This window comes from Ascaphus truei, chromosome 4 (genome assembly GCF_040206685.1).
Source record: "Ascaphus truei isolate aAscTru1 chromosome 4, aAscTru1.hap1, whole genome shotgun sequence".
Classification (NCBI taxonomy): Eukaryota; Metazoa; Chordata; class Amphibia; order Anura; family Ascaphidae; genus Ascaphus; species Ascaphus truei.
Window position 1 is genome coordinate 71,330,243 of NC_134486.1, and position 15,345 is coordinate 71,345,587.

General features: G+C 42.6%; 1 protein-coding gene across 5 annotated transcripts in view; it reads left to right on the forward strand.

The window, feature by feature from the left end:
• Nucleotides 1–276: 276 nt before the first annotated feature.
• Nucleotides 277–15,345, forward strand: part of PLCB4 (phospholipase C beta 4) — a 335,443-nt gene continuing 320,374 nt past the window's right edge. For 4 of the 5 annotated variants that reach the window (XM_075596022.1, XM_075596021.1, XM_075596025.1 and 1 more), the window contains exon 1: nt 278–705. The gene's annotated coding sequence lies outside the window, so the exon portion shown is untranslated. Of the gene's footprint in view, nt 706–15,345 lie in introns of all 5 variants that reach the window. The other variant, XM_075596024.1, reaches the window with a different exon arrangement.

Consider the following 15,345-nt stretch of genomic DNA (forward strand, 5'->3'; position numbering starts at 1 on the left):
ATAACAAACTGGGGATCCCTGTACATTTGCAATTCCCTGGGCAGTTGCCACCTCCTTGAACAGGCACCTCTGGCAACGAGAGCACCCAGTGACAAACTGCGGGCAGCGAGGGAGGAGAGACACCCGTGGGACCTGCGCTGGGGACACTGTCACACGGCGCTTGTGTACTTGTGTGCACGCGCATGCGCGTCGCCGTTGTCCACCAGCAAGCAGCTGGAGGAGTTTGTGTGTGTGTGTGTGTATGTGTATGTGTGTGTGTGTGTGTGTATGTGTATGTGTGTGTGTGTGTGTGTGTCATATATACTGTAGGGTGCGGGTTGGAAGCGCGAGACTGAGCGCGCGAGCCACTTCCAGGGCACGCACCCAGCAGCAGCAGGAGCATCGCCGCGCGCACACGCCCCTCCAGGGACGGGTGTCTCGCGCTCTCTCCCGGACCTGACAAGTCATAATTAGGAGAAGAGGGGGGGGGGGATAAAAAGGGGGAGTAAGGGGCCGGCTGCGAGATCAGTGACAGGTTCGCGGAGCGGCTGGCAGGAGGCTGGAAGCCGCTGTATGTTTATTTATTTTTGCATTTGACAAAGGCGATCGTCTGGTGCGCGAAGCACCGAATCCCACCCAGTGCGCCCGGCTGCACCCGCTGATGCGAGGACCCAGAGCCGCGCCGGGGATCGCAGGGTGCTGAGCGCAGGGGTCTCTTCCATATCTGTGAGTGGGGCACACCGGGGGAATGCCTTTCTCTTACTAATCCATGTATTTGCTGGCACCATTTAGTGTCAGTACATAGAGCCCAGGCAGGGGGGATATGGCTTTCTGTCTGTGCCAGGCTTGCCTTGGGATAGCAGGTCCGCACTGGGTTTATTTGCAGCAAAGCCATTATTTCCATCCTATATACTGTGTGTATGTATATATATATATATATATATATATAATTAAAAAAATCCAGAGTGCACCTGTGCGATTGACATCTGATCTGTTGTCACTGCAGGGGATCACAGGGACGAGGAGGGTCTCTTGTCTTTCTGCTCTCGGGTATTGGCATTTCCCGTATGGCAGATCCCAGCGCCGCTTGCTTTGCAGCGCGTTGAAGGCCCTTCTGGCATGACATGGGTTAATCTGCACTATCACTGATTGCCTTTGTCCGTATCCCCCTATGCTGTGTTGATAGAAAGGCACGACCCTCGCTTTATCATTAGCTGTGCACCACTTCCCCCATGCCCACTGCAGCCCTGAATGTCTATTATTAACCCCATGGCTGCCAGAGGGGAAGGAAAGTGTTAACTCCATGCCCATGTGAGCTTTGTATTGTAGCCTTGACCTGCGATAACTTTGTTGTTATCTCATGGGAGAGCCTTCCCTTGAGGAAGGTCCCTGACGGTCCCAGTGTATTTATCTATATGAGAATAGGTCCCATTACGTGGGCTCAATTGTATTCTCATCAGGAGCATGCGTTAAAGTTAAGACAGGGATTCCCTATCAACCTCACTCTGTGTGCTCTGCTTCTCCAACATACTGTACATTGCACTTATTCATGTTAATGTAGGAGGCGGACGTGGGATTGCCTATATTTGGTGTATAAATGAAACTGACAGGGTTTACCTTTGATACATCTTATATGTTTGCTATACCCATTATCCAATTGTATGTGAGAAGCCCAGGTAACTTGATTTTGAGTGTTTTATTTCATGCATATTATACCAATCTGCTTTTCATCAGTGTATGACGTTGTGATCCTAGGTAGATCCTCACAATACAGTGCAGTATGTGTCAAGCAGTACATATACGTATTTTTAAAATGACACATAGTATTATGTATTTGCTGTTGGGATATCCCTATTATGATGATTATTGTATGGAAATGACTGCTGAATGACTCACAGTATTTAGTGCGCACATGGCACCTGTTAGCTGTCTTTCTTGCCTTTGATTGTCACTGTGTTGTTTTACAGAACATTCACTCCAGAGCCACTAGATGAAAAACACACTGGAACATGTTCAGCTAATAAATGTCAAATAATTCACGCTAAATAGGTTTTAGAAATCACAATGAAATAAATAGACGGTTTTATTTGAATAACTTAAGTGCTGACTTACAGAAACCCTTAAGTTATTTAAAGCAACATACTGTGATATTGCATCTTCATCTCATTATTTCAGTCTCCATTTGAAACCCGCCACGGGAATAATCTGGGTTCCTGAAAGATCTGAAATGACGCTTATTCTGACATACAGATGTAGCAGACGTTATTGCTTCCGTTATTGCTATACAATGTGTTAACGCTCCTGCATTATTACCGCCAGCGCCATTGAAAACAACGACAATGGGTGTGTTTTATCTGGTTTAACCATGTAATATTTATTGTGTTATTTCTGGCATTATTCTGCGTTAATAGGGGTAATATTGCCTCTTATATCTGTCATGACCATGTGTACCGTTATGTATAGTATCCCCATATTAACAGTTTTATGCATGCTGATTTTTAACATGATGCAAAGGCATAAAAGGGAACATTTACAATCTAGTGGAATGGAAGACATTAATGAAATAAGTGCATTGCATAGTGTGTGTGTGTGTGTGTGTGTGTGTGTGTGGTGTGTGTGTGTGTGTGTGTGTGTGTGTGTGTGTGTGTGTGTGTGTGTGTGTGTGTGTGTGTGTGTGTGTGAGATGAGGGGGCTGTAGTAGAGTTATAACATGCGGGTTGATTCTGGAGAGGTGTAGGTTCATTGTAGGTTGTCATTCCTTCCTATGGTCCAATATGACCAGGTTTCAGAAATATACTTGAATATAGGTTTTCTAGACTCCATAAGTGTCTTCGTCATATGTTATGACCTGGGGTTGTCATATGTTTGCTGTGCTACTGCTCTGTATTTGCTAAGGAGGTAGGGTTTTTATCAAGACTTTGGAAATGGAGAGGAGGCTAGGGCCACTTTAAAGGTAATTGATTGCTAGAGGTACATGCAATTAGGTAAAAATAGATTTCACACGTGACTTTAACTAAAGAATACAGACTGTATGTAATATGTTTCTAAAATATTCAGTTATTTCCATGGGTATAATGTGTGCTCATCATGCTCACACTATTCATGTACTGTAAGTACTGTTTGTCTTGGGAAGTCGCCTCTCCTAGCCTTCATCCTATAAGGTCTCATTTTATGAGTTTTTTTGTTGGGATAAAATCACTTTTGCAAAACATTGGTATACTCATTTTGCTTTATGAAAAGTAATCTGGTTGCTTGATTTATTCTTTCTGTGTTTATTTCCAGTCCTTACTCCCATTATCATTTTAGCAGTGTATTGACACCTAGCAGTCTGTCCTTTGCCTTGGTAAGGTATACAGTATATATACCTGTATACTATGCTCCACTTATACATCAGGCTGACAATTTTCTACATGCTTATTTAATGTACTCATTTGATACTAATTACAAAATGTACCACGCTGTTGTAGTCAGTGTAAAAGCAGTTTGCATTTTTATATCAATTCTGCAATCCGGTTTTGTAGATACAAGATGTCTGTCTTGCATAACTACAGTCATAAGAATTATGAAATACATATACAATATTTTGACTAACATTGCCTTTTTTTAAAAGACGCGTGTTATATGATGGTTCCAAACTCAGATACACAAAATAACTCACTGCTAATAAATAATTTGTGGTTTATCTAATACTTTATGTGCTCGATGGCAAAACCGTCCTGATTTCTGCAAAAGGCATCTGTTGAAAATTAGACTGAGTTGAGATTTGATACTATAGTGTAGGCGAAGGTTATTCAGGAGTTTTTTTTAAATCTCATTAGTTCCTTCTTCTGATATCCAAAGTTGAAAGTATTTTTTTCCTTCTCAAGAATCTTATTATCTTTAGGCAACTACTGTTACTGCTAATGTTATTCCCAGGTAGCAGATTATTGATAGCTGTGCTTTCAGGTACTCCCGATAAAATACCTACAGTAGGTTAAATCATACTACATTGCAAGCTTTAATAATTAAAATGGTATCATTAATTCATTTGGCTGTAAAAGTGTGGAGCATGTGCACCCTGACACATTATTCTGCTACTGCTGCTCCATCATAGGAATCCTTAGATATTCCCCACCCACCTAATTTCTGCTTTGAAATGGAACTCAAGCAAAAAAAAAAATCCTCTTAGTTTTTAAAGAAAACAGGCTGTTTTTAACCCAGTAGAAGTTCTTGTGATTGCTTGGTCAGTAAAGAACCTTTTCTGCTTATACTGTACATTGTTAAAAACACAACTAGCGACACTAGTAGCACTCCAACGCTGGTTGTCTTTAGAAATCGGAAGGATTATTGTTCCTCTATATGCACATTAAATAATTACTGTATTTACCGCAACAACTTCCAAGTAATCATTTATTCAGGCAGCTGTGGTTGGGAAGCTCCCAGTACTGGTTACTATGTCTTGCAGTCTCATTTATTCTTCAACAAAAATCAATCAGTCTTAAATAATCAATGTCAATACACCCTGATTACATCTGTAACTCTATTGCAAATAAATATGTATCCACTATATTATGGACCTTTGTGAACTGTGTAAGAAGAGCTGCTTTATAACTACTGTAAACACTTATTGCATCTGTTTTGACATTCTTTCCTAAAGTTACAGTATCTACGATAGGAGTCCCTAACATCTCCTAATGATAAAAGCATTATTTGTGGGCTGATTTTACAAAGGGAAATATATTATGTAGTTATTGAATACATGTCACAAAAGGCAGAGCAGGTGTTACACAGCTCAGAGCAACTATGTAGTCCTCCTGTATATTAGTTCTAGACTTGGTAATATGCAATGTAGGGTGTCGTTTCAGTATGAGTGGGAGTAGGAGCAGTTAATTAAAGTCTCATATTCTCATATTCAAAACTGTAAGTCGTAAAAAAATAACCCGATTTATGTAAGAAAAAAGAAATTCAACATGATGTGCAATAGTGCCTTCATATTTTGCTCCCTAGCTTCCCAATTGCCCATGCTACATATTTGTATTCTCATATCTATTTTTTTATTTCTAAGAAATGTTGCAAAATAAAAATAATTGCAGAACTGCTTGAAATTTTGAAGATAAAATAATCCACCCGCCACAATTATTCAATAAAGTCACCGCTATTATTAGTGTGTTTGACAGGATTCTTCAGTACATACATACTGTATCTCCGGACTCTGAAATACACTGCAGTTTATTTTGCTGTAAGGGCCAAATACAATAGGAATTACTTGTTAGTATAATGGACATGGCATTCTACCCTACGGCAAACGTGCTTTGGGTTTATCACTCCTGGCATCAAGAGTGGTTGCTAAGCAACTAAATGGTTTAGGGGTACATTTTATATACCCCCAAGCTGCCGTCAATGTGGCTTTTCAGCCAAAAACTCCAGCGTGGCCTCTTCGAAGTATATAGAATATACTCTTTATTCTGATATTAAAACCTCAGCAGTTCTTTCAGATAAAGCAGGGATGGAATTGGCATCTATTACTGACATGCTGCCAGCCGTCAGTGGCGCTACCAGCAAGCATCTTCACTCATTACTAGAATAACTTTCAAGACTTCTTTCCTTTTAGTAAAGCAGGGGTTTTCCAAATTGGTAAAGAGTAACATCTACAATGTGAAGGTGATTGAGCAAAGTTACATGTAAAATGTAAACTTATATAGAGAATGATAAAGCACGTATAACTGACCCAAAAACACCTTGATACATGGATGCTACATTACATGCACTGAACATGCTGTCTGCTATGGCAGGGTGCCCAACTCCTGTCCTTAAGCCTCTTCCCTCCCCAAACAGGTCAGGTTTTCAGGATACCCCTACTTCAGCCTATTTTCGACCGGTTTACGGCCAATCAGAGGAACAAACTTACTCGTTGGTGATCCAATGAGTAAAAAGAAAAACCGATGAAACTAAAATATAAAATAAACCTTGTCAAAGTGCACTGTAAAATAAATAAAGTGCACTAAATTGGGGAGGTGAGTTTAAATAAATCCAAGTTAGGGGGCACCGAGCACAGCACTCCATCTAATGCCCACTTGGAGGCAAATTCTGACACCGTCCCAGTGGACTCGGCATGAGCATACTCTGCCCGAATACGGGAGTGCACTTCAGCACAGGTGGCTCAATCAGTCCCAGCTTCAGCACAGGTGGCACACTCAGTCTTCGACTGAGCCTCTGTTTGAGCCACCTGTGCTGAAGCTGGGGTATCCTGAAAACCTGATCTGTTGGGCACTTCGAGGACTGGAGTTGAGCTCCCCTGTGCTATGGTACTGCTTATCACACATGCTCAGATACACAAATTCATACATTTTAGGGAGGTGAGGGGGCATAGCATTTGTACATACACATTAGTTGATATATCATTTTTTTTAACATAGTAGATACTGTATAGCATGAAAAATATTTTTAATCTAAGTACTCGTATACCAGCATACAGGAACCAAGACGCTAAGGTTTCCGAAATCATATGGTGGGACCATTTAAATAGGCATAGAGTTTTTCCATGTATACTAAATGCCAAATGTTGTTATTTACCCGGTGTAAGGGGGGGGGGGAGGGGGAAAACTGCTGTATTCAAATATGTCAACTGGGAAATTAACATTGTCCACATTTGAGATATACACCTTGATTTCAGGGTCAGTCTGACAGGTATGAGGAGATGAGTGGATTTGCCAAAGTTTTCCCGAAATGCAGGCAGTGACTTATAGTAGTGATACATTTAATATAAACTAGGTGACTGCTTCTTTGACTAACAAATCAGATACGTACTGAATAAGTATTTCTGAAAGTCTGCACATATTTGTTTTAAGCTGCAACAGGGGCTTTGAGCGGTTAGTGATGGGGTTAAAATCAACATGATCTGCTTTGCCCCAATAATAATGTATCAGATTTATAGGCAACCCTTATTCTGTATGCTACTGTATGTCTCCCAGTGCTGGTGGTGAGATCTGCTCCATTTCAGTCAATTCAACTCAATTCTTCTCCCGCACAGGGAAGCGGTTTCATAGCATATTGATTGAGAACCAATTAGGAAACGGGATGCTGATAATGAAGAGATGAAGTACTACAGATTCACCAGTAGCAGAACCCAAGTTTAAATTTGGGAATGCGAATGAGTTAAGGGAATAACAAAAACTGAAACTAATCTTCTCAAGTTGTTTGTTCCAATTTATACCCAACGCTACAGGACTGGACACAGAATACTTTCCGTCATCATTTACTTTCAAATAATAATTCCCGTGCATACATATATTGTACTGTATATAGAAATGAATGCGGAAGCAATACAGTTTTGTACCATCGTTTCACATTTAGGAGTTAGGTACAAAATACTGAACTGCCGAATGTCAAAACTCAATGCACAACTGGTTGTACGCATTCAGTAAGCACGGCCTCCCATAATGAGTAACCTTTTTATTTTCTGTAACCACACAGTGCATTCTTTTGTTTGCTGGATGTTTGCTAGGAATTCAGAAAGGCAAAGGAATTGTGTTTAATTGAAAACAGATAAAAGGAAAATGTTTAGACAGAAATTTTTATGAAGCAGTTTATTTTTTGTAAATTCTTTGATTTATAGTCCACATTTTTTTTTTTATAACATTTAACATATACATAAGAATACAGCACAACTTAAGACATATCAGTGTTTTTACACTTTTTCACTCTGCAGTCTGCAGTCAACGTACTCAAACACATTGTATAATATCGTCAAAAATAAATTATATATTAGAGTACCGGATATACAATAACACATTAACTGACAACATTAATAATAATAAAAACAAACACAAAACCATCAATCTGACATAAATAAACAATTATTGTAATTAAACAATGGGGAAAAAACAGATAAAAACTAGAAACAAGACAATCCCATAAATAGTAGTCTGGGTTATTATTATTATCCTCACTATGGCGTGTGTCCCCTTCCAAATCCTCTCACAGTGTTCTATTAGCAGTAAACTCAGACCATGGCACCCAAAGGCGTTCACATTTTAACCTAGTGTCAGTGGTTATTTTTGATAGTTGTTCCATTTTCATGACCTCCCATACTCTCGACTCCCATTGTCCATAGTGGGCGCTTCCAGCTTTTTTCCAGTTGGCAGCGATGGCACATCTTGCTGCATTTAAGTTGGATCTACGTGGAGCCTACAACCTCATCAGGATTCGCAAGGGTGATGATTTGAAAACGGCTTTTAACACCAGAGATGGACATTACGAGTACATAGTCATGCCATTCGGTCTGTGTAATGCCCCTGCTGTGTTTCAGGATTTTGTCAACTAAATCTTTCGGGACCTTCTCAATTTTTTTGTGATCATTTATTTAGATGACATTCTGATTTTCTCCAAATCCAAACAAGAACATGTGTCCCATGTAAAGCAGGTACTTCTTCGCCTACGAGAAAACCAACTCTTCGCCAAACTCGAGAAGTGTCAATTTCACCAAGCTTCCACCGTTTTCTTTGGATACATTATCTCCAACACTGGACTTACTATGGATCCTGCTAAGGTCAAAGCGGTACTGGATTGGCCTCAACCCACCACTCTCAAAGCCATTCAACGGTTCTTCGGATTTTCGAACTATTATCGTAGATTTATCCAGAACTTTTCTTCATTGGTAGCTCCTATTACTGCCTTGATCAAGAATGGAGCTGACCCTACTTCTTGGCCTCCCATGGCCATTCAGTCCTTCTCTCGTCTTAAGAGTGCATTTGTCTCCGCACCTATTTTTACTCATCCTGATCCTAAATTGCCTTTAACCCTTGAAGTAGATGCATCAGACGTCGGTGTTGGTACTGTCCTTTCCCAGAGGAAGAATCCTCAATCCAGATTGCATCCCTGTGCATTTTTCTCAAAAAACAATTCTTCCGCTGAGTGCAATTACGATATCGGGAATCGGGAACTCCTGGCTGTGAAATTAGCATTAGAAGAATGGAGACATTTCTGGAGGGCACTGAGAATCCCCTAACTATCTTAACAGATCATAAAAATCTGTTATACATCGAAGGGGCACGTCGTCTTGGAGCCCGTCAAGCCAGATGGTCATTATTCTTTTCAAGGTTCAATTTCATAATATCATATCTGACTGGAACAAAAAATGTCAAGGCTGACACCCTTTCCCGACAATTCTCTTCGGACGATAAATCTGAGGACCAACAAAGGCCTATTCTCCCTGCTAAGTGTATTCTTTCTGCAACCACCTTCAACGTTCTCAAAGATATTGTACGACAACAAGATCACACCCCTGCAGATCTCAATATTCCTGAGGGTCGTCTGTATACTTCTCCTACGCACCACAGGAAAGTTCTCCAATGGAGTCATTCCTCCAGAGCCGCTGGTCACCCAGGTACCAGGAGAACTTTAGATCTGATTTCCAGAACTTTTTGGTGGCCCAGGATTCAGAAAGATGTCAAGGACTTCGTAGCCGCGTGCCCAACTTGTGCCAGGACTAAGACTCCCAGGAATCTTCCTTCAGGACTTCTCCAGCCCCTTCCTGTTCCCAACCGACATGGACACACCTGTTCATGGATTTCATTGTGGATTTACCGGTATCCAAGGGTATGAATACAATCCTGGTGGTCGTGGATCGATTTTCTAAACAGTCCCACATTATACCTCTCAAAGGTCTTCCCAATTCTTCCAAACTGTCCAATGTATTCATCAGAGAGATCTTTCGACTTCACGGAGTACCCCTGGTTATCGTGTCTGATAGGGGTTCTCAGTTTGTGTCTCGCTTTTGGCGTTCTTTTTGCCTACAACTAGGCATTTCTCTACATTTCTCCTCCGGGTACCACCCACAGACGAATGGTCAGACTGAAAGGACCAATCAGTCCCTAGAACAATACATAAGATGTTTTGTTTCAGATTCCCAAGATGACTGGTCCGAACGTTTGCCCTGGGCAGAATTCACCCATAACAACGCACAAAGTGGATCTACTCTGGAATCCCCATTTTTTGTAAATTACGGGTTCCATCCTTCTACACTCCCTCTCTCTGTATCTTCATCAGGGGTTTCCGCGGCAGACGACAGGATTAAAGCATTGCAAGATCTTTGGAAAAAGGTTCAGGCAAACATCAAGACAGCTACCAATAGGCAGAAGACCCAGGCTGATCGCCACCGTAGACCTGCTCAAGAATTCAAGATTGGCGACAAGGTTTGGCTCTCATCCAAGAACATCAGGCTGAAGGTACCAACTATGAAGTTTGCACCCAGATTTCTCGGTCCTTTTTCTATCTCAGAAAGGATTAATCCTGTGGCGTATCGTCTGATGTTACCTCCTTCTATGCGGATTCCATCCATTTTTCACGTCTCGTTGCTTAAGCCAGTGGTCCAGAATACTCATTCGGTTCATTCGCTTCCTACTTTGTCTCATATGGTACAAGTCCAACCTGAGTATGAAATACAATCCATTCTGGACTCAAAGTTCTCAAGAGGCTCATTACAGTATTTGGTACACTGGAAGGGTTACGGCCCAGAGGAAAGATCCTGGGTTCCTAGTCATCATGTTCATGCTTCCAGGATGTTACGTAACTTCCATTCCAAATTTCCAGATAAGCCTTCATGGAGTCGCCCGGAGGTCGCTCCTAGAGGGGGGGGTACTGTGAGGATTCGCCGTTCCGGCATTCAGGGATCATCTCCTCATCCTGGCCCTTCGGTCACAGACACTCAAATAGCGCAGCCCTCCGGTCCTGTGACGCACACGTGCGCGGACCCTGCGCAGTCTGTTCCGCCCTCTGCGGCCTCTAATCCCATCCCTCACCTGGCTGTACGTCGTGGGCGCTCATCTAGTCTCCCCGCTGATGCACGCGGTAGGCTCCGTCCCCGCTTTGTTGTTAAACAACACCAGCATGGCAGTGACGCACGTTCCAGGCTCCGCCCCCGCTCTGATGTCTCTAGGAACCGGCGTGGGAGTATCACACACTCCAAGTCCCGCCCTCTGAATCCTGTGACACGTGCAGGCTGCAAGCAACCTCCTACCTGATCGGCTGCATCATTGGTCACACCTGTGTGTACCAGCAGCCTATGACGATTCACTTCCTTTTCCAACCATGCTTGCTATTGGAGTCTCCTTCCTTATATACCCTGCACTTTCAGCTTACCTTTGCTGAGCATAGTCAGTGTGACGCTGTGCCTTGCTGCATTCTGTTCCTGATACCTTGTTTTGCCTTGTCTGCCTGATTAACCCTTTGTTGCCTGAACCCTGCTAGTTTCTTGAACTCCGCTTCTCTCCGCTCCAGACCTTGGCAAAGTACTCTGACGATCCGCTCTTCTACAATCCTGACCTTGGCAAAGTACCCTAACGATCCGCTATTCTCCAATCCTGACCTGGCAAGTATATACGACTACTCTGCACTCTATAACCCTGATCCGGCTTGCACGACCAATCTACATCCTAGACGCGCCCGCGTGGCTGTGGGTTGGCGTTTCTCAATTCCCTACCTCAGCACTGCGGTCGCGTTTCGTTTGTGGTGAGCAATGCGTTACACTACCCAACGTTGGGGGCATATATATTTGCTAAGGTAACCTTCTTTAACCTTTATTGTATTGTATGTTTTCCTTTGATCATTACCTTCTATATCTTTCTTCGTGGTGATATCGTGCAGCATATAATTCTTGCTAAACAGGAATACCCACCCCGTTTTTCTTATCTGTTGATGAGCTATAGACATTTTGAACTATGTCTTTATTGATCGTTCTCGGTTCTTTATCTCTTTTAAAATGCGCTTCCTGTATAAACATTACATCGTTCTTCAAATGTATTATCTCTTCAAGGGCCCGTCTCCTTTTTTACCAGTGAGTTTAACCCCTTTACATCCAGAGTGCCTATCCTATGTGGAGAAGGGGGTCATCGGGAAGCGCATACCATGTTAAAACAAAAGACAAATGCTTCTAGTGCAATAAAGTAAAGTCAATGCTGTGATGTTAAACTGCTAGCTTGAATGAATGTACAGAATACTCACAAACGTGAGATAGATGCTGGCACATAAAGGTATCTTTAAGGGGTGGCTGTAATCCGTGCAAACGGGATATCACCAGACCGGTAGTCTCCACAGAGGACCTTAAGGTAAGACGATACTGGACATAGTGTAGACTGTATAACACATTTAATACGAGATAAAAACAAATCCAATCAACTCACATGATGTGTGTAATAAAAAAGCATTTAGATCACGCATGGATCTCTGCAACCACTGCAACCGGATGGGACTTCTCTTGGGTTTCCCTCTGTGCTAGCGTGCGTTCCACGAATGCGTGTCACCGGCAGCCGGAAGTGACGACATCCGCATCCAGAGGTTCCGGTTGGGGCGAACAGCGTCACTCTACGCGTTTCACCTTCGAAAGTTTCCAGTTTGGTGGGAAATCCCATTTGTATCTCACGTTGGCTTTTTGAAAGTGGACAGTAATTTCCCTCTTTTTCTCTGCTGCAGGGTTAACGTGGAGAGATCGTTATACAGCTGGATCTTGGCCCCTTCAAACTCTATATTGTTAATGCCTTTGGCCTTTTGCATAATGACCTCCTTGTCAGTAAAGTCTTGCATATTAATAAGTGTCTCTCAGGGGATCTGATGATATGGGTCTGAGTCTAAGCGCTCTGTGTGCTCTGTCCATCGTCTACGTCCGTTCCTGTGATTTGTCAGTCACATGGGAGAATAGCTTTTGTAGGTATGGGATCAGCTCTTGGGGTTTTACAGTTTCGGGTATACCCTTAATTTTTATGTTAGAACGTCTCCCTCTATTATACAGGTCCTCTATATACAGGAGCATATTTTGCATAGTCTCTTCCTTCTCCTATACTTTATGGGTTACATACTCCTGACCTGTTGAGGCCATTCCGGATTCTTTTTCCAGCTCATCCACCCTGTCTTCCAAAATAGTAATGTCCTTTTTAATCTCAGACAGTTCGGTTATAAGCATTAGCGTCAGGTCTGTCAGCAGCTTTTGTATATCTTCTTTTGTCGCTAAGTTCGTCTGGTCTGCTTTTGTAGCATAGTCTACCTGGCCTTCAGTTTTTTCGGGTTCTCTTTCTTTCCCTTGCCCCTGTGAGCCTTGTGGAGAGCCGGATGGCGCTTGTGAGTCCACCGTGCCCATGTGCTTGGGCGCTGCCTCCGGCCGCCGGAACATCTGGAGTGTGCTTTCAGCTGCTGCAGCTTTTTTTTGTAGTGGGCATTCTTTACAGTTCTACTGCTGCCTTGCATGTCTGTTCTGTTTTATTTCGTTTTTGGGCAGATTTAGTTGTTGCAGATAGTGTACAGCTATGTATTTATTTTGTTTGGCTCATGTAGTGCTTCCTTGTGGTCACAGTACCTCATTTAGGCAGGTGTCCCGTCCATTGCCTGCCAGATCTCCCTTAGGCCCGTTCTATAGTGCCGGGTGCATACTACGCCGCGCGCACGCACAAAATTTTAGTTGGCTGACGTTAGTCAACCTTTCTATAATGGCGCCGTGCGCACGGCAGGGGGCTTGGAGCGGACCGACGAGGGAGAACATGAAGAAATTAAGGATTTTGCGCCGCTACTGGCGCTGTAATGTGTGTGTGTGTGTGTGTGTGTGTGTGTCAAAGTTAAATAAATAAAAAATATTTTATTACAACTTTTTTTTATTTAAAAAATATTATTTCATACATAATTCACAATCTCTACACACACATACACACACATACACACACATACACACACATATACACACACACACACAAACACACACAAACACACACAGTACCTTCACTCACAGCATACACACGAAAAGCATGCGGCACGCGCGTTCGCACATGCACACGTGTGCGCACGGCCGCAAACAGTATAGAACGGCCCTATCTCCTCTCTTGTGTGGGTGGCAGCCATTTTAAGGCATGGGGCTGGGGGTGATGAGCATGGGCCAGCCAGCCCGGCAGACCTCACCTTCACGGTCCTCCAGCAACGCCTCCGGCCAGAGTGGTGCCTGCTCTGCCCCTCTATGAAGCCGTTTTTAATGTCATTTGATGTTTTAAAAAATAAACCCACTATTTGATTTTTTTTTTAACATAGTCTCCAGTACTATAGGTATATGTATATTTGTTAATTTGATTTATTTTCATTATTAAACAATGAAAAATAATTTTGTCCTAAAGAAGGGCGAGGAGATTCCTATGGTTGAATAATTGCTTAAAAGTTGGAGAGTAAAAAAGGTCTATGTATTAAGGTAATTATGGAGCAGAAAACGTGGGATTTGACATTTTTGGAGCAGAGTTGTATTAAATGCAGAAACCGTTTGTCACATTTGGTGCAGACTGTAAGAAGCAGACAGTCCTGTCACCTAAATTGAATTTCTTGACACAAATTAAAAGGGGAAAAAGTATCTGACTGAGGCGCCGAATTTGATAGATCTCATTATAATCTGTGCATCTTGTGTCGTCTCCGTAACAGTTTATAACAAATTCCCAAATCGCGCTGACGTACACGGGGCAGAAATGGAGCAAAGACGTTCATACATTAACGCTAGGAGGTGCAGAGGGAAAATGATGCCCTTTGCTGCACTTTTACTCCAATATTGCCGTAGCCCAGGGCTGCACAAACTGGGGAGGCACGAGATTATCTGCGGGGGCGCGGAGTTTACAGAGGCCCCGCGCGCTTCCTGAAGGCACTTAAATTAAATGCCGGGGAAGCGGCGAAGGCCTCTGTAAACCTCACTTACCGTGGTTCACCCGGCTTCTGGAGACGCGTCGCCATGGCAACACGGCGTCAAATGACAACGGGGAGTCATGTAACGTTGTGTTGCTATGGCAACGTGATGTCATGACGCCCAGATGCCGGGAACCAAGGTAAGGAGGAGGAAGGGAAGGGGGCACAGGGGAAAAAGATTGTGCTCCTCTGCCTTAGCACATAGTAGATCTTGCAGACTTTCTTTGAGTAGTGGTACAAATATTTTTTATTGCAAATGTTTGGAAACATTGCACTTTCAGGCATAACATTCCAGCTGGATAAAACATGGAAAAATCCAGCTTTGAAGGTATTTTTTTTAAAATAGCATTGTCAATAGGCAAGAATTGCCCTTTCCATGTCTTATTTTAGCTTAATTATTTTCACCCAAAAAAGGAGTTAAAGCTGCTAATGTTGACTTTTTGTAATCCATCATAGTGCAATTTAACTATTACCTATACTGTTTTAGACGAATAATATACACACATCTGTCTATTAGACAATTATGCGGGAAAGTAGTGAGAGAAAATGGATGCTTCTTTTGCTTGATATACAACAATGGGAGCTCTAATCGCATTGCGTTCAACCGAAAACTGCCACAGTTTTGAATATTGACTTGTTCGTCAGATTGCAGTACAATCATCCGCCATATTGAATTAGACCTTGCCTCCC